Source organism: Gossypium hirsutum, chromosome A09 (genome assembly GCF_007990345.1).
Source record: "Gossypium hirsutum isolate 1008001.06 chromosome A09, Gossypium_hirsutum_v2.1, whole genome shotgun sequence".
Lineage (NCBI taxonomy): Eukaryota > Viridiplantae > Streptophyta > Magnoliopsida > Malvales > Malvaceae > Gossypium > Gossypium hirsutum.
Window position 1 is genome coordinate 77625160 of NC_053432.1, and position 22710 is coordinate 77647869.

The window sequence follows — 22710 nt, forward strand, 5'->3', positions numbered from 1 at the left end:
TTACTCACATTTGGGAATTATTTAAAAATTTATATAAATAATAATAAGTAGATAGATAATTTACTTATTACTTAATATAGGATACGTTTAATAGTTTATTTTATTTTATTTCTTTTAAAATTATATTATCATTTATTAAATAATTTAATTATTTTTACTAAGTAATATATCAAATATATTTTATAATTTATATTTAACACTATTTAAATTTTTAATTGATTAAACAAAATTTAAATTAAAAAAAATTGAGGCTCGAAATGTATTTTTATGGTAAAAGGATAGTAAAGCATGTAAAGTGTTTGGACTTCATCCCAGCGTAACAGGTTATCCATTAATGAAGCTTTCAGCCATCGGTTAGGTTTGAAATTCTACAAAAGTTTCAATGGGCTTTTTGCAAAGTGGCTTTGGAGGTTTCAACGTACTGTCAAGCTTGGTATTTACACGTAGGCCTTAGAAATTTATTGGATTTGAGCCCAAACCCAAGTTTGGTATGCTTAATCAGTGTTTGATATTCATCACTTTTCAATCAATTTTTGGCACGCAAAAATCAGTTTACTTCTATCATCTTTTTTTTGGATAAAGAAAATCAGTTTACCCAAATTTCAGGTTGACTTTCGGACCTAGTTTAACCTCTGAATAAATCTAGTATTAATTTATTTATCGATAAAAGAAATTATAGTAATAAAAATTTTAGATATTAAATTAAATATTTTGAAAAAAAATACCACATTACTTAAGGCCCACCCGTGATGTTATCCCAAGAAATATAGAAATTTGGACAAAAGCTTGAAACATGAATGAGAGTTGGGAGATAGGAAAAGCAGAAGTGTAGCCACATAATTTGGGAGATAGGAAATGTGACCAAATCCAAATCCACATTGTTCACGCGCACCATTACTTTATTTGCAATGCTTCTCATAATTTCCAATACGCTCCTCCTAATTTGATTCCTTCTATAAAAATATTATAGACACTTGAATATGACCAAAATAATTTGGTTCAATTTTTTTTAATTTATTTTTTAAATTATTAATGAATTCGATTAAATAAAAAAAATCAAGGAATACAAAGTTGGGAAAGGTAAGGAAAACAAGATATTTGTTTCCCACCAAACTTGTAAACCTGCAGTGCCTACGTCTCCGCCTCTCTGTGTCTTGATATAAATAAGCTAGATTATGGGTTAAGGATCCATGAATTGAAAGTGTGATGGAGGAGAGGAAGAAGAGGAGTGAATTGAAAGGAAAGGAAGAGAGGGGTCGTGTTGCAGTTCACAGCCAAGTCAGAAAAATAAAGCAGGAATCAGATTCCCAACAAATCATGGATTGGGCGTTTGGATTTGGACAGCCGGAGGTCAGACCTGTTCGACACCAGCTTTCCAGGTCTCCCTTGGGGTTAACCGCCCCACCTCTCTCATCACTTGGATTTGATCCCCTATATATGTAATAGTTTTGGAATTTGGATGGGAAAGTTCTCATCATAGGTTTAATGGAAGCCTGGCTGACAGGTAAAGGACGTCACAACCCCATGAATATATCAATTTTAATGGATTTGGTTGCAGTCAGGTTTTGTTTTTCATTTCTTGTTCAATCTTTGAATATGCCAAAGAAACAATCTGATATATTTTCCCAATCCCTGCCCTCTGTTTCCAGGAAATGTTCCTCTTTTGTATAAATTTATGTTTCAATTGTTAAAGCAGTTTTCAGCGGTGGGAATGTTTTGAAATTGGTGTTAAAGTTTTCCTCTGCCAGTGCAACTCGAAATTTACCCAAGAGTCAAAATATCTAATTGGTGTTAATAGAAAGGCAAACGAATAGTAAAAAAGATGATCTAAAATGCTCAGTTAATCCAAAAACCACATGACAACAATCTAAATCAACCCTAATTTTTAGTTGAATATTACAACTTTTTCAAAATTACAAGCAAATGCATGGTTTCTCAAGCGGGTTAAGACTATAACGTATTTTATAAGATATAATAGAAAAATATATATAAATAAATGAAACATTTGTCATTCATTTAACTCGCCTATAAAATTTAAAAAAACTTCCTAAATTTTGTAATCAATAATTATTTGAATTTATATATTTTTTTAAAAATCACAAATAAAACATTCTCAAAAACAGATGCTTTAGAAACAAAATTTTTAGAATTAAATTAATAGTGGAATCAATCAAGTCACCGGTTCAAAAATATATATAAAAAAATAATTTTTACTTAATTTAACAAGTTTGTATTAATTCCCAAATAAATCAATTTAATGGCTTTCAAAATTTCAACTAGTTGTTAATCCAATCGGGTGAGATATATATTTTCCCTATCCAAATACATTACGGTAGTTTTTATTCTTAACCATTACTCTTGGCTAAAGGTGGGAACATGCATGTATGATTCATTCTAAATGTGAGAGACGAATTTGCTTTCAAGTTACGTTGCTTTGGGACTCAACTTTTGCACTTAAACAAGTAACTTTTGGCTTTACTATCACTTCCTCAGATTTTTGTCTCTACACTAATTTTAATAAATCTACTTACTATTTATTTTTTACTCTGATTTAGGATTTTTATGATAATTTGAAACGTAGAGGAGGCATATTTTATTTTAATTGAGTAATAATTAATAATTTTAAAATTCTGATAAACCTAATTAATTTTTATATATATTGCACTAGTTTGTTTCGTGTGAATGAAAAGCTCAGTTCAGGTGGCTTGTGATGGAGAAAGAGGCTAAGTACCAAATTTAAGGGTAAAACTTTTAATGAGACTATAATTTATGTCACCCTTTCAAAAGATTATACTGAAGTTCTGAACATAATATGTATATATATATTGCATTTGTTTGTTTCTTTCACCTGAACAGGCAATGGACTTTACCTTCATTTCTATCTGCTTTGTACAAGCAATTCATTGTGGAATACCCAGTATTGCTACGCAGGTCAAAGTCCTACCAACTTTGGAAGTTTGGCAGTGAATGGGCTTTGATTTTGGTATAATTTCAACATCTGATGATCCTCTGGTCTGGGTTTGGTCATGACTGCAAAATGCAGATGCTGATAGGGTTCACTTGGGTTACATTCTCCTGTGGGCTATTTGGCATCAACAAGGTTTTAATAAGGAGAATTAAATCGACACAGATTGAAAATGGTTTAACTTAGAATGCCAATTTGACATTGTTTTAATGACATTTACAAAATATGCGGATTCGCCTGGAAGAAAAAAAAAATAAAATAAAAAACTGACTCATGCAGTGCTGAAGCCCAAGTTTTTTCTAATGCGGGTGTGGTTAGACTGCAGCTAGAGAAGCTTGAGATGGAGGGAGTAGCGCTTTTGGCAGAACAGTTGGAAATCACGGGTGATATTTCACTGTCGGTTCAAAACAGGATGAAAACAATGGAGAAATGCAGCAACAAAAGAAAGAATTTGGATGGACAAGACGTGATTACGGAAGTGGGAAACAGCAGTGGAAAGAAGCGACAATATGGGAAAGGCACCAAGATAGAGGATCCAAAGTTCTCTGATGATGATGATTGTGATGAGTTGGAATGCTAGAGGGTTGGGACGACCTCTAGCGTTGAGTTATATCCGCTTCCAAGTAAAGAAGTACCATCCCGATGCTGTAATCCTTACGGAAACAAAAAAATTTTTAAACTATATGTTGCTTCTAGGTCGTCGCTTAGGTCTTAATGGTTGTGTAAGAGTAGGAAACAAGGGTAAAAGTGGGGGGTTTTGTTTGTGGTGGAAGGAATCAAGAATAGTCAATGTAACCCCTTGTAATGTTCTTTCTTGCGTACAATGTAGTGCAAAACCGATATGAATCACGGGTTGTTACAACCATCCACAAAACCATAAGCGCAAAGAGGTATGGGACGAAATGAAGCTTATAGCTTCACAAGTACAAAAGGAGGTACGGTTGATATACTCGAGATCAAATAATATTATACTCCCCATCTCTCATTCTGACCTTGGTATGTTAATTCTAGACTCTAATAAAAGAAATAGGTTCAAGTATCGCCCCAATGGATTCGATGCTATGTGGTTAACTGATCAGAAATGCAATGATATTATTACGAGAACATGGGAGACAAGAGTGGATGGCTATCCAACCTACAGACTCATGACAAAAATGAAGGTTCTGCAGGGTGAACTGAAGAAATGGAATAAGCTAGTTTGGTAATATCCATGTGCGGAAAAATGAATTGATCCAAAAATTAGAGGGAGCACAACAAAATCTGCACAATGAGCACTCTGCGGGCCATGAAAGGAGCCTGAGATTAGAGTTGGAGAAAATACTTGAAGCAGAACAGATATACTGGTTGCAAAAATCGAGAGTGAACTGGATTATTAATGGTGAAAGAAACACAAAATTTTTCCATCCGATGACAAATAAGAGAAGAATCAGAAATTCAATTTTCACCAAAAGAAATGAGGAGGGGAATCTACTGGAGGAAGAATCGGAAGTTACAAATTGTTTCATCAACCACTTCAAAGGCATCTTCAAAATCAAGATAAAGTTGAACTTAGTAAAATGGTAGACCTCTGTCCAAGCTTGGAAATGCCAAATATACTTAAATACGTGATGGATAGCTTAACCAAGCCTTTAAAAGCTCCAGGTCCAGATGGGAATCCAACAATTTTCTTTCAACAAAATTGGGACGTGGTCGGAACATTGGTAACAGATGCTTGCCTAAATTACCTGAACACGGGGAAAATTCTCAAGGAAATGACCTTCATTTTCATGGTACCGAAGAGGAATAACCCTGAAGGGGTAAGTTTATACAGTGTAGTGTATAAGGTTATTGCTAAAATACTCGTATGTAGGCTCAAGACTTCTTAGTACCTTAAGTTCCACATTCCAAAATGCTTTTGTGGAAGACAAATTAGTGATAACATTATACTTTGCTCAGAACTGTTGGGCCAAATCAAAGAAAAAAAAAAGATAAGGGTTTTCTTGGTGCGATCAAATTAGATATACAGTAGATTGAATTGGAATTTTGTTAGGTTGTTCTAATTGCTAGTGACATTGATGAGAAGTAGACTAACTTAATCCTCACATGCATATCTTCAATCTCCCACCAAATCCTTTATAGAATGTCATCATTCCTAATAGAGGGATTAGACGAGGGGACCCATTGTCCCATTACTTATTTGTGCTTTGTCAAAATTTTTTGTCACTTATGATTAGCAAAGCAAAGAAGGAAAAGATTATTCGATGGCTCAAGGTTGGGAGAAGGAACATCTCTATTTCATACCTCCAATTTGCAAATGACAGCTACTAGTTCTTTAAGGTTAATAGGGACTTCTATTTTGAGGTAAAAAGAATTCTTGATATTTTTTGTGATTGCTCAAGACTTTAAATAAATTAAAACAAGTTTGATCTTCTAATTAGCGAAAATTGTAATTCAAAATTCAAACGAATGTTTAGGAGTCTATTCCATTTGTAAGTGACAAACGAAGGGGGCAAATATTCAGGAGTGGAGCTTGGAATGCAAAATAAAAAGAGCAAAAATTTTCAATCTATCTGAGTAAAATGGAAGCAAAATTAGCTCAATGGAAGGCCAGAACCTTTGGCCAAGATGGTAAGTTGACATTTATCAAATTGATCTTATCAAGCATTTCCATTTATCAAATGTCATGATTTTAGGTGTCAAAAAAAATATGTGACAACATGAATAGGATTATTCGTGAATTTTGGTAGGTGATGATAAAGAGAAAAAGGAAAATTCACTATCTTAATTGGGATATACTATGTGAGGATAAGAATCAAGGAGGACTAAGAATAAGGAGAATGGAAGTCATGAACAATGCTTTACTCGCAAAACAAGCCTAGAAAATCATAAATAATCATAATTGGCTGTTACAGGAAACTTTGGTGAAGAAATATTGCTAAAATAATGATTTCTTCGTGTGTGAAGCTAAAAGGGGAAACTCTTGGGTATGGAAGAGCATGGTACATGGAAAACAGAAGGTTAAACAATGGATTGTATGGCAAAGATTGAATCAAATGAGTAAAGGTGAAAACAAAAACAAAAGTCAAAAGAGGGAAATTGAGGAAAGGATTTGTAATTTAGACATAGATAGATGGAAGGATGAAAGACCGATCTTTGAAGGAAGTTTGGAACCAAGGTGGAAATTCAATCACAATGGAAAATTTTCAGTTAAGTCGATATATGTAGAGAAGATCAAGTGCAGTAAGAGTCATACTACGAGTCCCATCAATGATCAAATCAAAGAAGGGATTGGAAGTTGCTATGGGCAAGTAAATTGCCTTTCAAAATTATTATTTTCATATGGAAAATCCTTAATGGTGTTCTTCCATGTAAAGGGGAAATCCATAAAGGTTGCAGGCAATGGATGTGGAGTGTGTTTTATGCCATGGTGGAAAAGAGGATTTAGAACATCTTTTCCGTGACTGCACTTTTTCAAGAGCTGTTTTGGGTTGGATCCAAATTGGGTATAAAAACTAAAAGACTAGGGATGAGTTCTCTTCAGGATTGGATTCTTTCAATGATTAGAAGAACCAATTTTGATACGAAAGAAAAGCAAGGATATGGTTTCAAATTTTGCTCACGTCCTGTGGAACATATGGCTCCAAAAGGAATAAAGTTATCTTTGAAGGAAAATCCTCAAACCTTATCAGTGTGATAAAGTTGGCAGAAGGGTATAAAGAGGACAAGTATGGTAATTTTTATTCAAATAACACCCAAGTCATGGATAAGGGAAGTCATTAAGGAATGCATGGATCAGATGATAGGTAGACTTATCATGGATTCGATCATTCATCCGGTCTTGAAGGTCCGCTTGAAGAATGAAAAGGTTTGAGTAAAAATATAAATTCAGAAAATGGCTTAAATAAAAAATAAGACCCATTTTGTAAACGGGCCGAGCCTCGAGTAGTTTTTTTCGGCTTGGGCTCGACCCAAATTTGTCTAAATTTTTTCACTACTATTTATTTTTTTGCTATTGTTTGATGCCACTTTGATGTTGTTTTGCTGCCATTTTGCTATTATATTGATACTATTTTGTTGTTATTGTTTGGATATTGCAAAATTCTTGCTTTATTATTAAATTTGCTACTATTTTAGAGATAATTACTTGCTAAGTTACAACTATCTTAATGTTATTTAAGTATAAATATTTTTTTAACACATTTTTAATTTGCTGGGAAACATTTATTTTAATGCATTTTATTATTATATTTTTTAAATTTGTTTTTACATAAAAATAATTTAGTGCATTTTATTATAATTTTTTTAATACAAACAGGTCAAGCTAGAGTTTAGCATTTTTTATCTAGGTTGGGCTTGGAAAAAATTTTAAATCTATTTTTGGGGTTGGGCTGGACCAAACCCAAACCTAAAATTTTACTCTAACCCTATCCATGATTAAGTCTAATGATAAGAATGAAAAGCAAACTGCTGGTTGCTCGGTTTGAGTTAATGGCAGCGCATCGAAAGGGACTCACATCCAAGCCCGACCCTGGGGGTCGTCTGGAGGTGTGACTGCCCAAGGCCTAAGGTTGAAAATGGTTCAAAACATTGTTTTTTTTATTTTTAAAGGGCCCCAAAAAAATTTTAGCTTTAAGAGTCCAAATTTTTTTTTACCAACAGCTTAAGAGATCTAAAAAAAATTTCTCCAATTTTTAAAGAACATAAAACTCAATTTTATTACTTTATCTAGGACCCAAAAATATTAAAAATGAACCTACACAGCAAATTTTTGGATAGGGATAAAGAGCAATTGTTGATGGGAGTAAGGTCCATATCAAGTGCGAGTTCCAACCAATAAAGGATGACATATTCATCTTGCGGAAGTTATTTAGCCATATAGGTGTAGACAAATCTTATTTTGTGACCTTGAACTGGGTCGATAAACAGAGTTAAAAGCTAGTTAGGAATCCGCTTTATTTGATTGCTAACATCTGTTTCGACAAATTTGATCCATGTATCCAAAAAAAAAAAAAAGAATTGAGAGTAAAAGTGTTGTTCCAGCTTTTCATTAAATTTAATGGTGTTAGTATAAGTTATTTCAATTTTTAATAATAGTTAATTGATTCTTAGTTTAATTTGTATTATTAAATAAAAAGATATTAATTTAAGGATATTTAAATATGTATTTTTTTTAATTTAAGAGTTAAAAATAGTTATAAATAAAAGCAAATATTCTATAAAATCAATGAGAAAAGTTGAATGGTATAATGTATTTAAATTAAAAATTTATGATATATATCAAACTTGATGCTAAATTCAATAATTTAAAATATAAATTACTCATAGAATTAGCAAGTTAACATTAACTAGTCAATCTATAAGCAGCTATAAATCAGGTCGAAAGCATACCAAACTCATTAGGAGCAGCCCGGTTAGGAGTTCTTTTTCTTTTTAAGGTATTTATCAATTTGATTTCAATGATTAATCTTTTATGTTTTGTAAATTTTAGTTATGAATTTTAAAATTATTTTATACCCAAAGTGAAGATTTAATTATTGACCACTGATTAAGGTAAAATAAATATTTATATTAGTGATTTAATATCTCAAATACAAAATCAAAGTTGAAAAATCCTTTATCTAGTATCCATTATCCCCTGAGGGGCCTAAATGTTTCCTTATCCCCAAAGAATCCAATCAAGAAAAATGAGTGGGAAGAATCAAGGTAAAAGGTAGGGTGGAATAAGTGAATTCCTAAGTACACATCCACTCCACCACTTGACGACAATGGTACGTAGCAGAAGAAACCAATAGCAGCCTTTTAATTTATCATTTCAACATCACAAAAGACGTGGGTAGATACGACTCCTTTTGGGTTGCAGTGATCATCTAAAACCTCAAATCTTACACCCCATCAAGCCATGCAAATTGCGTAAACATCTCAGGATGAGATCCGTGGATTCACACGTTGTTTTCCACCCATAAATCATAATCTTATCTCTCCCTCACACATGGAACCTAACCCCTATTTTCTTTGTTTTGTTTTGTTCTGTTCCTATGTTGGCAATCACTCAACTTTACGCACCAATTGATTCTGACGTGGAAAGAAGCATAGCCATTCCCCTGTATTTATGCCTACCACTCCATACTAATTAATGTACGATTTCAATATATTAAACCAATTTTTAATTTTTCTTATCTTAATTATTTTTATTTTTATATAATTATATTTAAAAGTAAATATGATGGTTTAATGAAGTTATTAAACGTAACCATTTTAAAATAAATATTTGCAAGTATATATATGATCTTTTTTTAAAAAATATTAATAAACATGAAACAGTACAAAAACACACTTTAATATCAATTTTAAAATAAAAATAACACATCCATTGCTACATTATTGATTATCTTGCTAAAAATCCAAATGACTACCAAGGTTTTCAATTAGCCATATGCATATAATACATAATTGAAATCTTATTAAACATGTGTCCGATAATTAAATACGTAGTTTCTAGTTGTTTTATTTAAATATTATATAAAAATATGAAAAGACAAAAACATCATAATTATTTAGTTATCATTTAAAAGAAATGGTATATTAATCTCTTTTTAACTGAGTTAATACCCAGTTAACTTGTGACAATGAAGTTTTCGATCAATGAAGTTTTTCTAACATTTCAGTTAGCTTTCATTCTTTTGGGATTAATAAAATTTTATTTTGACCAAGAAAAAAAACTGTAACACCAACTCATTCAAGTATTCCATAATAAGCATAGATATTAAATACCAAAAAATAATTTTAAAATTCTTAATCAAATACATGGTTTTAATATCATATATCAAAAGAAAAAGAGTTAATATAACCTTAAGTCCCTAACTTGGAAATTAAGTCTACTTTGATATATGTATTTTTTTTTGTCCATTTTGGTACTTGACAACTAAGTCCATTTTGATCATGGTGCTTAGTTGCCAAATAATTGAACAAAATCTCATAAAATCTTTAAAACTAGAAAAACTTAGAAAAAAACTTACAACTATGAGAATATTTCTTTATCTTTTTATATAAAATTTACCAAAAAATAATTTAAACCTAAAATTCAAAACTTCAATATTATTTTTTGGCTTAATGACAAATTTGGCCACTAATGTTTACATGTTTTGTCAAAATGACCCTAATTGTATTTTGAGCCTTTTTTTGTCGTCAACCTTTAAATTTTTTTTCAAACTGTTTTTTTCTAATAGATTTAATGAAAGTAACGTTAAAAAAATTAACGTGGATGATATGAAATATTTTTAATGATATGTAATTTATTATTAAGATAACCCAATAAAATAATTACATGTGAAAAATAATAAAATAAATCATACATGAAATTAAAAAAATAACTCTTAATTTAAAAAAATAAAAGTAATTATCTAAAAAAATGTTTCAAAATGAATGCATACGTTTATTTACTGAAAGGTTTCAGAAAGATGATTAATAAATCAAACCGAAAATACTGAATGTGTGCATTCATTTTAAATTTTTTTTAGATAATTATGTTTATTTTCTTTAAATTAAGAGTTATTTTTTTTAACTTCATGAATTATTTATTTATTTTATTGTTTTCCATATGTAATTATTTTATTGGGTTATCTAAGTAATAAGCTATATCTCATTAAAAATATTCCACGTATGAAATTCCACATTATCCCATTAACTTTTCTAACAGTTCTTTTATAAAAAAAAATTAAAAAAAGCTTAAAAATACAATTAGGATCATTTTGACAAAACATATAAACATTAGTGGTCAAATTTATCATTAAGCCTTATTTTTTAAACAAAGCTTTAATATTATTTCAATCCAACTGTTATTAATTTCTCGAATACATTTCTTTTTACTTACGAATATAATACATAAGAGCGACAATTTTGGTCCTTCAAATAAAAATTTTCTATTTAAATTATAAAATAATTAAGAATAAAGAAAAAAATTATGTTTAATCCCTCGGAGGTTGAGTGGTTAGTGGGAGTGGTGCTGGGTGATGCGGCGCATATCTCCAAATTTATCCATTTGGTTCCTTTCTTTATGGTGAAGGCTCACAATTTTAGGCATATGATGTGGATCACCACATGCTTCACTATAGTTTTGGGTTTTCTATTATCCAATGTAGTAATTGACAATAATTGATTCTTGATAATTTGCTTAAATTACTGTCTACATCTAATTGAAAATATAATTACAAATATCACACTTCCCTATAAGGTGTAGTATAGATGTTGATCATGCCGAATTTATTATACAGATAATTAACTCGATTTTTATTCAATACTTTTGTAAACGTATTAAAAATTTATTTTCTTATCTTCGTATGATCAATGGAGATTAAATTGTTCTATTTTTTTTTACAGATAAAGTAACGGTTAATCTTGATATGTTTAGTTCTTTTCTAATAAACTAAATTAATGTAATAGGAAGAACAACTTGATTATCACACCAAAGTTTTGTTGGTGATTAATGCTCCAACTTAATTTTAGTTAAAAGATGATGTATCCACATGATTTCATTTGTGGATAATGGCATAGCCTTGTATTCCAATTCTGCACTAAATTGAGATATAACAACTTACTTTTTACTTTTTCATGATATTAAGGTTTCACAAAAAATAAAAATAAAAATTCAATAATGGATCTAGCCCAATTAGCTTCTGCGAAACACTTGTTGCAAATATGCCAATAATTGCTTTATGATATGCCAAGTTCAAGAGATCCTTTAAGATCTTTTCTTGAATTGCCAATGTTTACCTGTAGGTGCAGACATGAGCTGACTAACAGTTTTCACTACAAAGGCAATGTCTAAACGAGCCACTATGAGATAGTTTAACTTCCCAACAATTCTATTATATCTCTCAGGATCATTAAATGAGTCACAGTAATTTTTTATAAGATGTACAATTGGAATCATTGGAGTTTTACAAGGTTTTCCCACCAATTTTTTTTTTCTTTTAAAGATCAATGACTTACTTCCTTTGAGAGAGAAAAATTCCCTCCTTTCTCCTCATCATTTTTACCCCCATTCCGGGAAGTACTTCAATTGACTCAAGTCTTTTGTGTGGAATTTGGTGTACAAGAAAGACTTGAGAGACATAATTCTTACATTGTCATCCCCTTTAATGATAATATCATTAACATATACTATAAGGAGAATGATTCTAATAATCAGTCATCTATAAAAGATTGAATGGTCTCACATTTTCTTTAACCTAAATTATTGAGTTACCTCGCTGAATTTTCTAAACCAAGCATGAAGACTCTACTTCAGTCCATACAAAGATTTCATTCAATGAAATCTTCTCATATGCCCCATTGAGCAACAAATCCATACATATACCTTTTCTTGGATATCTCTATGGATAAAGACATTTTATATATATTGTTGACACCATTTTTTGAATGAAAACGGGGTCAACTTGGGTTTCGAAAAATGAAAACGAAAGTGGGAGTCGCCACCAATCTTTTTTTGATGAGGTGTGATCGGGTCACCTCGTGAAACGGTTGTTTTTAATAAACGATTTAGATTTTATTAAAACAACGATTTTTTTTTGTCTACGAAATTCAGAAAAATGGGTTCGGGAGTCGGTTACGCACGAGGAAGGATTAGCACCCTCGATACGCCCAAAATTTGGTACCGAGTTGATTAATCAGTGTCTTAGTGTCGAAAATTGAAAATTTGAAGAGTTTTAAAAATGCGATCCTTAAAAGAAACTCTGATAACGTGAATTGAAATATAAGATTCTCTTGTTCCGAAGGAATATCCCATCCAGCACGTTAGGACACGATACTCTAAACCATCGAAACCAAGATCACCTTATAGTTTAATGAAACCATACTTTGAAGCTTTAAGAGGATATTTGGCTATTTAGTCGAACGAGGAATCGAAACCCAGCACGTTAGGGCACGTTTCTCGATTTTCCAAACGCGAAATATTGCCTCATTTAGAAAAATTTTCCTTTTGATGTTTAGTGTCAATGCTTGACAAAACAACAACGAATACGACGAAGTGAGCAAAGTAAAATGAGTAACAACAATGCAATAGGCAAAATGAAATGACGAGGCGATTACATAAACAAAGCATACAAATAAATAAATAGAACTATCATTTAAAGAGTGAAAGTGTTCATGAATAAAGAAACAAACACCAAATAACAATGATGACAATAAACACAATTATGTAACAATGTGCATGCATGTATAACTATAAGCCATGAAAGTACGAAATGCATATAAATTATAGAGTATGAAAACGTATATAAATATATACATATATAAAAACTGTAAGTATTATAAAATAAAAACGTAAGTATGTGCATATGTACACTTAAAATGTATATAGGTATACTTATTTTTTAGATTATAAAATATATACAAAAGAGGAATATATGTTTATACATATGTAGGAGTTATAAAATATAAAACACGTGTATGTACAAATCTATAACATAAAATGTGTGCGCATGTATATTTTAAAAATGTGTATATACGTGTATATATGAAAGTAAAAAGACCATATAGATTGTAGCATATAAAAATATAAGTATGTATATATATTGATTGTAAAAATATGTACGTATTAAGAAGCATGCATGTACATGTATATGACGAAGTCTGAAATTTTTTATATATATATGTATAGCATTAAGTAAAATATTAAATAAAACTGATTTTTAAGCATGCATATTTATAAGAAATAAAAATAAATAAATAATAAAAAACTTAAAGTAAAAAAAAGGGTCGAGGATCGAATTGGAATCAGGCCCATAAATTGGGGCCAAATTCGTAAATAAAAGGTTCGAGGGCCGAAGTGAAGCACGCGCAAAATGTGGAGGACCGATTGGGGAAATATGCCCAAGTCCAGAACGCAGCGTTTCAACTCGAAGAACCACATGTGGTCAAAAGACCAGATCGAAACATAGGCAGAATTTAAAGCCAAAATCGCAAGATAAAAAAAACTACATTGAGTGCGCCTAGAAGAACCGGGGACTTAATGCGCAAATGTCCCTTTAACAGGAATGCGCGGACCTCAGCGGGTCGGGTCGCGCATACGGGTATGAGGGTAAACGGCGCCGTTTTATCTAATATAAACATCAAAAAGAAAAAAGAAAAAAAATTGCTTCATTTTCAAAGAAAAAAACAGAGGGTTCAGCCCCTCTCTCTCTCGCAGGCTCCAAGTCCGGCCGATAGGGCCATCGCCGGCGCCGCCGTGCCCCTCACCGTTATCGGTGATCAGAGCAACGCAAAGGTCGAGTCTTTTACCCGATTTAAAGGCCATTTAGAGGTCGAAGCCTCTGGGCTCGAAGGTCGAGAGAAGAGAAACCCCCACGGCCTCTCTTCGGTCCCGGTTTCACCGACCACGGCGGTTCCGGCGATGGACCTTGCATGCAATCCTCGGTAAATTTCTTCTCTCCTCTTTTATTTATTTTCTTAAATAAAAAGAAAAAAAAGATCTAAAACGCACACGAAAAAGAACGAAAAAATCACCTTCTTTGATTCAAGATCTATATTTTATTGCTATCCTCCTTTTTTTACAAGAAATTGCTTGTGGCTTTTATAGCCAGATTACAAACTCTTCATATCTGTTTCATTTTCTTTTCCTATTCGGCCTTTTTCTGTTGCGTGTGCTTCGTTTTGCAGGTGTCCGTGGCCGACAGTGGTGGCAGAAACGTGTGAGTGGAGGCATGGGCCGGAGGCGTGGCAGACGAGAAGGTGGGGCGGCACACACGCGGCGCTTGGAGGCTAGGGTTTCCTCTGATCTGAAATTTTTGTTTAAGTTTGGTGGGTTAGGGTTTTCCTAATTTTGGGCCTGGGTATTTTATTTCCTGATTTAGGCCATATTGGCCTGCTTTAATGGACTGTGGCATTTTATTTATTTTGTTTTATTTTTGGCACTAGGCCCGGCAAATTTGGGCTTCTACAGTTGCCCCTCTTTGCTCGTTTTCGTGTAACGAGAACAGAGCAAAGACTGAGAAAGACCAAATTTGCCTAGTCCCACCTAGTCTTGACTTCTTTGGGTCATTTTCTTCAAATAGCTTCATTCTATTCTGCTGTGTCTTGTTGCTGCAATCCACTTCACTGCGCCCCAGAGAAACATGACTTCAATCCATTCTGCTACAACTCCATGGGGATGAAATTTTTTGTTTCTTTCGTCTGCTCCACTATTGCTTAGGGAGATAAGACTGGATGTGATCTATTCCGCTACTGCTTAGGGGAATAAGATCTGTAATCTTCACTCTATTCCACTGTTGAATGCAAGGAGATAGAGTTATCGGCTTCAATGTACTCCACTGTAGTCAGGGAGGTAAAATCTGCCATTTTCGATCCTCAATCTATTCCACTGCCAAATACAGAGAGATAGAGTCTGTTTCTCAATCCACTTCCTACCAATATAGGAAGGCAGGATCCGCTATCTTCGATCTACTTCGCCACCAGTATGGGAAGACAAGATCTACTATCTTTGATCTACTTCATGCCAATACATGAAGACAAGATCTGCTTTCTGCGATCTACTTCGCCACCAATATGGGAAGACAAGATCTGCATCGTCGATCCACTTCCTACCAATATAGGAAGATAGGATCTGCTACCTTCGATCTACTTCACGCCAATACATGAAGACAAGATCTGCTTTCTGCGATCTACTTCGCCACCAATATGGGAAGACAAGATCTGCATCTTCGATCCACTTCCTACCAATATAGGAAGATAGGATCTGCTACCTTCGATCTACTTCACGCCAATACATGAAGACAAGATCTGCTTTCTGCGATCTACTTCGCCACCAATATGGGAAGACAAGATCTGCATCTTCGATCCACTTCCTACCAATATAGGAAGATAGGATCTGCTACCTTCGATCTATAAAATCAATTTTATGGACCTATTTATGCCTAGTGTTTAGGATGACATGACCAGAATGAATCAAATGCTCCTAACTAGATGTGTATAATTATATTTGTAGAATGTCATGAGAATGATCCATTTTTAATGCTTAGGTTGTCATTCCTCATTGTTCATCAAGGTTCTATTATTGATGCCTTCTTGTTCAGCCAGTACCTTTGACAGAAATCCAAAGAAATAGACGCTATTTAGACTATCATTTCTCAAATGTTTCCAACCCTTAGGTTTGGTTAGTTCTAAACAATAGTCCTGTTTCAGGTCCTCGTATTATTTAGAAACTTTCAGAGTAATATGCAGAACTCCTTCTGCAGTGTATTGTCAGTCCATTAATCGTTATTTCAATGAAAAATGCTTGAAAAATGGACAAAATGAAATTTTGTTGAGAGCAAATCTCTAAACAAACAAATCAAGATAGCAAATTTTGCTGAGATATGAGATGAATAAGATGAACAAGATTATCACAATGAATAAGATGGAACTTTATTGAGAGCAGAGCTTTAAATGAACAAATAGCAAATTTTGCTAAGATGTAAATAAGATAAAAAAAAGATGCCCCAGATATCGCAGCATGAGCTTCTCTGCACAAACTCTGTGTTTAGAAGTCCTAAAAGACTTTGTTGATGCCCCAAGATGTAGCATCTCTCCTTCTTGTTAATTCGGAGAAGACAAAACTACTCTATGCCTCATCTTTGATCGAAAATTTGAATTGCCCATTCCTGGGTTTTCAATTCAAAGCCCCTTTGGTCTCAAGGTGCCCTTTGCGGGTTTTCGCCTTGGCCTCTCCCTTTTTTTTTTTTTATTATATTTTAGGCAAAGTACCTCTTCACTGAATCCGAATTCACAGGATTGGGCAAGCTTTTGCCATCCATCCCAGTTAAAATTAATGCCCCTCCTGAAAAGGCCTTTTTTACTACATAAGGTCCCTCCCAGTTTGGCATCCACTTTCCTCTGAAGTCCTTTTGTATGGGAAGGATCTTCTTCAGTACCAAGTCCCCTTCATGGAAGTTTCTAGGACGAACTTTCTTATTGTAAGCTCGCATCATTCGTTTCTGGTACATTTGACCATGACGGATAGCTCTTAACCTCCTTTCTTCAATCAAGTTCAGCTGATCATATCGGGCTTGGACCCATTCTGCTTCGTCTAACTTTAGTTCTGAAAAAACTCGGAGAGAGGGAATTTCAACCTCAATTGGTAGCACTGCCTCCATTCCATAAACCAAAGAGAATGGTGTTGCCCCGGTAGAAGTCCTGACGGACGTTCGATAAGCATAGAGGGCGAATGGCAACTTCTCGTGCCAATCTCTATAGGTCTCAGTCATTTTCCCCACAATCTTTTTGATATTTTTATTGGCTGCCTCCACCGCACCATTCATCTTCGGACGATATGGCGATGAGTTTGGTGCTTGATCTTGAATTGATTACAAACCTCTGCTATCGTGCTATTATTCAAATTTAATGCGTTGTCTGATATGATCCTTTCAGGCATTCCATACCGACATATGATTTCCTTCTTTAAAAACTTGCTGACAGCTGTCTTTGTGACGTTGGCGTAAGAAGTAGCCTCTACCCACTTAGTAAAGTAGTCAATCACTACAAAAATGAAACGATGTCCGTTTGAAGCCTTTGGCGATATGGCCCAATGACGTCCATGCCCCACATGGAGAAAGGCCATGGGGAAGTCATGACGTGAAGAGGTGATGGAGGCACATGAATTTGTCTCCGTAAATCTGGCATTTATGGCACTTCTTAGCATACTTGATGCAGTCTCCTTCCATGGTAGACCAATAATATCCAAATCTCATGATCTGTCTGGCCATTGTGAAACCGTTAGCGTGTGTTCCACAAATACCATCATGGACTTCTTCCAAGATCTGCTTGGCCTCCACAGCGTCTACACATCTTAACAGCACCTGATCTTTTCCTCTTTTGTACAGGATTTCTCCATCTAAGACGTAACCACTGGCCAGCCTCCTCAACATTCTCTTGTCATTCTCAGTTGCTTGGTTTGGGTATTCACAATTTTTCACGTATCGCAATATGTCCTGATACCAAGGGTTGTCGTCCTTTTCTTCTTCCTCGTCAATATTACAACAGTGGGCTGGAGCATCATAAATGCTCATTTGGATAGGCTTCACATCCTCTGGTCTATTTACTTTGATCATGGAAGCCAATGTAGCTAAAGCGTCGGCCATCTGATTCTCGTCTCGTGGGAGATAACAAAAAGTGATGTCGTCAAACTCCTCAATCAATTCTAGGACTATCCTTCGGTAACTAATCAACTTAGGGTCTCTTGTTTCCCATTCGCCTTTGAGCTGATAAATTACCAATGCCGAATCCCCATATACCTCAAGTACCTTGATTTTCGTTCCATAGCCGCGCGGATTCCCATGATACATGCTTCATATTCCGCCATGTTATTTGTGCAATCAAAATCTAGTTTACTGGTGAAAGGATAATGATCACCGTTTGGAGATACCAAGACTGCCCCAATCCCGTTGCCCATGGCATTTGAGGCTCCGTCAAAATTTAATTTCCAGTATTGCCTTCTTGTGTGCTCGCTTCAGTAGTTGCCACATACATCAGATCCTCATTTGGGAAGTCAAATTCAAAGGCTCATAATCGTCCAGGGCTCTACTTGCTAGAAAATCTGCTATCGCGCTCCCTTTTACAGCCTTTTGATTCACATAGGTTATGTCAAATTCAGATAGTAGAATTTGCCATCGGGCCATCCTTCCGTTTAGAGCAGTTGACTCCATCATGTATTTCAGAGGGTCTAACTTTGAGATTAACCAAGTCGTATGGTACAACATGTATTGTCTCAATCTCCGAGTAGTCCAAACCAATGCGCAACATAATTTTTCAATTGGCGAATATCTCGTTTCGCATTCAGTGAACTTCTTACTGAGATAATAGATCGCTCTTTCTTTTCGTCCTGACTCATCATGTTGGCCGAGCACGCACCCCATGGAATTCTCAAATACTGCCAAGTATAGTATCAGTGGTTTGTCAGGGCAAGGTGGCATCAGTACTGGGGCGTTGGACAAGTAATGTTTAACTCTTTCGAAAGTTTCCTGGCACTTCTCATCCCATACACCTGGATTGTGTTTCCTAAGAAGACGGAATATGGGGTCACATTTCTCAGTTAATTGTGAAATGAATCGAGCGATGTAATTTAGTCTTCCTAGGAAACCCCGAACTTCTTTTTGAGTACTTGGCGGAGGTAATTCTTGTATGGCCTTAACTTTGTCTGGGTCAATTTCAATTCCCTTTTCGCTGACTAAGAATCCTAGCAGTTTTCCTGATCTAGCCCCGAAAGTACACTTGGCTGGGTTAAGTTTTAGCTGGAACTTCCTTAACCTCAGAAACAGTTTTCTCAGACTTGCACGTGTTCCTTTCTGTTCTGGATTTTGCGATCATGTCATCAACATAAACTTCTATCTCTTTATGCATCATATCATGGAATAATGCTACCATGGCTCTCTGATACGTTGCTCCCGCATTTTTCAATCCAAAAGGCATCACTTTATAACAAAACGTCCCCCACATCGTTATGAATGTGGTCTTCTCCCTGTCTTCAGAAAGCATCTTAATTTGGTTGTACCCGGAGAAACCATCCATGAAAGAGAACAGTGAGTATCCGGCCGTGTTGTCTACCAAGGTATCGATATGAGGCAGTGGGAAATTATCTTTTGGGCTGGCTTTGTTCAAGTCTCTGTAGTCCACACACATTCGCACCTTCCCATCTTTCTTAGGAACAGGGACTATATTGGCTACCCATTCTGAGTACTTGACCACCTGTAAGAAACCAGCATCAAATTGCTTCTTGACTTCTTCCTTTATTTTTAGCAAGACATCAGGCCTCATCCTTCGAAGCTTTTGTTGGACTGGTTTGCATTCTTCCTTTATAGGCAATCGGTGTACCACGATATCAGTACTTAAACCTGGCATATCTTGGTAGGACCATGCGAAGACATCTTTAAACTCTTGAAGCAACTCAACAAGGTCTCGCCTTGTTTCCTTGGCAATGCAAGCGCCAACTCTTACCTCTCTGCCCTCTTCTAAGATCACAACTTCTACTGATTCCTTATAGGGTAGAATTTGTTTTTCCTCTTCTTCCATCATTCTTAACAAATCCGGAGATAAAACGCTGTCTTGGTCACCTTCAAAATCTTGAGGATTATCTATACTCATGTCTTGCTCAAATAGAGACTCTGAATTAGTAACAGAGTCGCTCATCTCGTTGATATCTGAAGACCTGTTATTGGAACAAATGGAGGCCCAAATAAAAGAATCTAAGAATACTTGTATGCATACTATGATTATAAAGGGAATGAAAAGAATGAAAGAATATTTGCTCAAGATGAAACTGAATGATAAGTTTTCACTGAAATCAGATTTTGGACATGTGCCTTTTACAAAAGATTCTTATCACCCCCAGGCTTAGGGCAACAAGTGTTCTGAATATTACTCTGAATTAGTTCTAAATGTTACAGGGATCTCTTCTGCAGTCCAGTTATTCAAAACACTTCCAGGTTCGTAAGGACGAATGCCCGATAAATTCCTTTCCACCCTTTCTTCCGCGGATATGGCATTGATGTCCAACCTCTCAATCCTTCCTTCTGTAACCTCATCCTTCTCTTCAGGGTAGACAATTCCCCTTGAAACAAAAGTCTTAGATATATGGGGAAAGGTTATCGGTCCCCACTTGACTTCTATCCCGCCCAAATGTGCTCTTCTCTTTTCTTGCTTTTTCTCCATCTCTTTCCTCCTTTCCCTCGCATTAGGCTTATATCCCAAACCATAACGGTCCTGTTTGTTAACTAGGATCGGTACTCCAACCCTTCCCTGGAGGTATTTTCCCAATCCTCTTCCAGGCAATGCTCCCTTTCCCATCGTTAGCTGTAAGCTCATTGACGTAGCTTTGGATATCTTAGGCTCTGGGATTTTGCTCATCTCGATGACAAATGTGGCATTTACGAATTCCAATGATCGGAATGAACATTCTATCGCTTCACTATCAGCCTCTATGTATGGCATATCATCGGTGACTGATGCAATGATGTCTTCTTCTGCACCTATAGTCACCAATCGACCCTCTATCACCAACTTTAACTTTTGGTGAAGTGACGATGGTACAGCTCCTGCAGAATGGATCCAAGGCCTCCCCAATAGGCAATTGTAAGATGGTTTAATATCCATTACCAAAAAGTCCACCTCGTATGTATTTGGACCAATCAATAGAGGTATCTCGATTCTCCCCATCACTTTTCTCTCAGTGCCATCAAATGCTCTCACTATATTTTGGCATGATTTCATGTGAGAACTATCCACAGGTAACCTGTTTAATGTGGACAGGGGTAAAACATTCAGGGCCGATCCATTGTCCACGAGTACCGCCGGTAGTATACACCCCTTGCAACGGGCAGTGATATGCAAGGCCTTGGTAGATCCCATACCACCTGGCGGGATCTCATCATCGTTGAAGAAGATGAAGTTATCGGCATTTATATTGTTAACCAGGCGATCCAATTTGTTCACTGAGATATTTTAGCGACATAAGTCTCATTTAGCACTTTTACCAACGCATTACGATGTATCTCTGAACTTAGAAGTAACTCGAGCACTGAGATGCGAGCAGGTTGCTTATGCAATTGTTCCACCACGCTATACTCGCTATGCTTCAAGAATTTTAGGAATTCTCTAGCCTCATTTTCAGTCACCGGTGTGTTAATTTGCGGTTCAATTCCGGTCGTCTTCGTTTTATCTTGTTCAACCGCCAAGGCTTTTCCTTTTATAGGTTCCCTTTTTGTATTTCCCAGGTCGTAACGTTTTCCACTACGCGTATAGAAACCTGCGTCATTACCCTCTTCTGAAGCATTTATCGGGTTCTCCTCTCCCGTGATCATCACATTGCAGTCGTAATTCCAAGGAACCTTTTTGCTATCCTTGTAAGGAAAGGCTACAGGTTTTTGGATTATGACCCTTGGCGCCAGTTGTATTCCAGATCCTGTACTCGTTGGCCTTGAAATAATCACCACTGGGTGATTTGGGGCCTTTCCCGTAGGCCCCTCCTCCGAGGCATAAACTTTTCCATTTTCAAGTCCTTTGATCTCTTCATAAAATTCTAGCTCTTTGTTGTTCATCAGATTTTGCACCATGGCCTTGAATTCAGTGCAGTTTTGAATGTCATGGTCTTCTTCAGCATGAAACTCGCAGTACGTCTTCATTCCTTCGGGCATTTCTTTTGAATCTTGTTTGATGAGACCTCCTTCTATCATTTGTCTCCAGACCCAACTCAATGGGGTTTTTATCTCTGCAATGTCGGTTTGGATTCTCTTTTTCTCACCTTCGATTATTGCGTTTACCCCTTTATCAGCATGGTTGGGTAACGGATTCGCTGCTACGTTGGGTCCTAATGGGTTGTCAAACTTCACAATCCCCATCTTAATGAACCTTTCCACCGCCTTTTTAAACCCAGTGCAGTTCTCAATTGATGTCCTGGTATCCCTGCATGGTATTCACATTGGGCATTCGTGTCATACCACTTGGGATATGGAGGTTGCATGGGCTCGAGATAAAATGGAGATACTATGTGTGCATCAAATAACTTCTGATACAGTTCCCCGTATGTTATTGGAATGGGCGTGAATTAAGTCTCTCTGTGTTAGTCCTTGTTGGCCTTGTGTTGGGTTCCTGCCTCGAGGGGGCTTGGTGACTAGTGGTTATCATTTTTGGAGGGCCAACAGTAATCGGTTTTGAATGGCTCTTGCTATATGTGCTTACGTTGTTTACTTCGCCCTCTTTTTTCCTTGGGGCTGGTCTTTTGAAGTTTTCCCCCGTGTCAATTT

The 22710-nt window shown here is 35.4% G+C and overlaps 1 long non-coding RNA gene across 1 annotated transcript; it reads left to right on the top strand.

Moving 5' to 3' along the window:
• Positions 1–812: 812 nt before the first annotated feature.
• On the top strand, positions 813–6969 carry LOC121206238 (uncharacterized). The gene is made up of 2 exons (XR_005901289.1): positions 813–2742; positions 2857–6969. It is a non-coding gene; the product is annotated as an uncharacterized lncRNA (long non-coding RNA).
• Positions 6970–22710: the final 15741 nt, after the last annotated feature.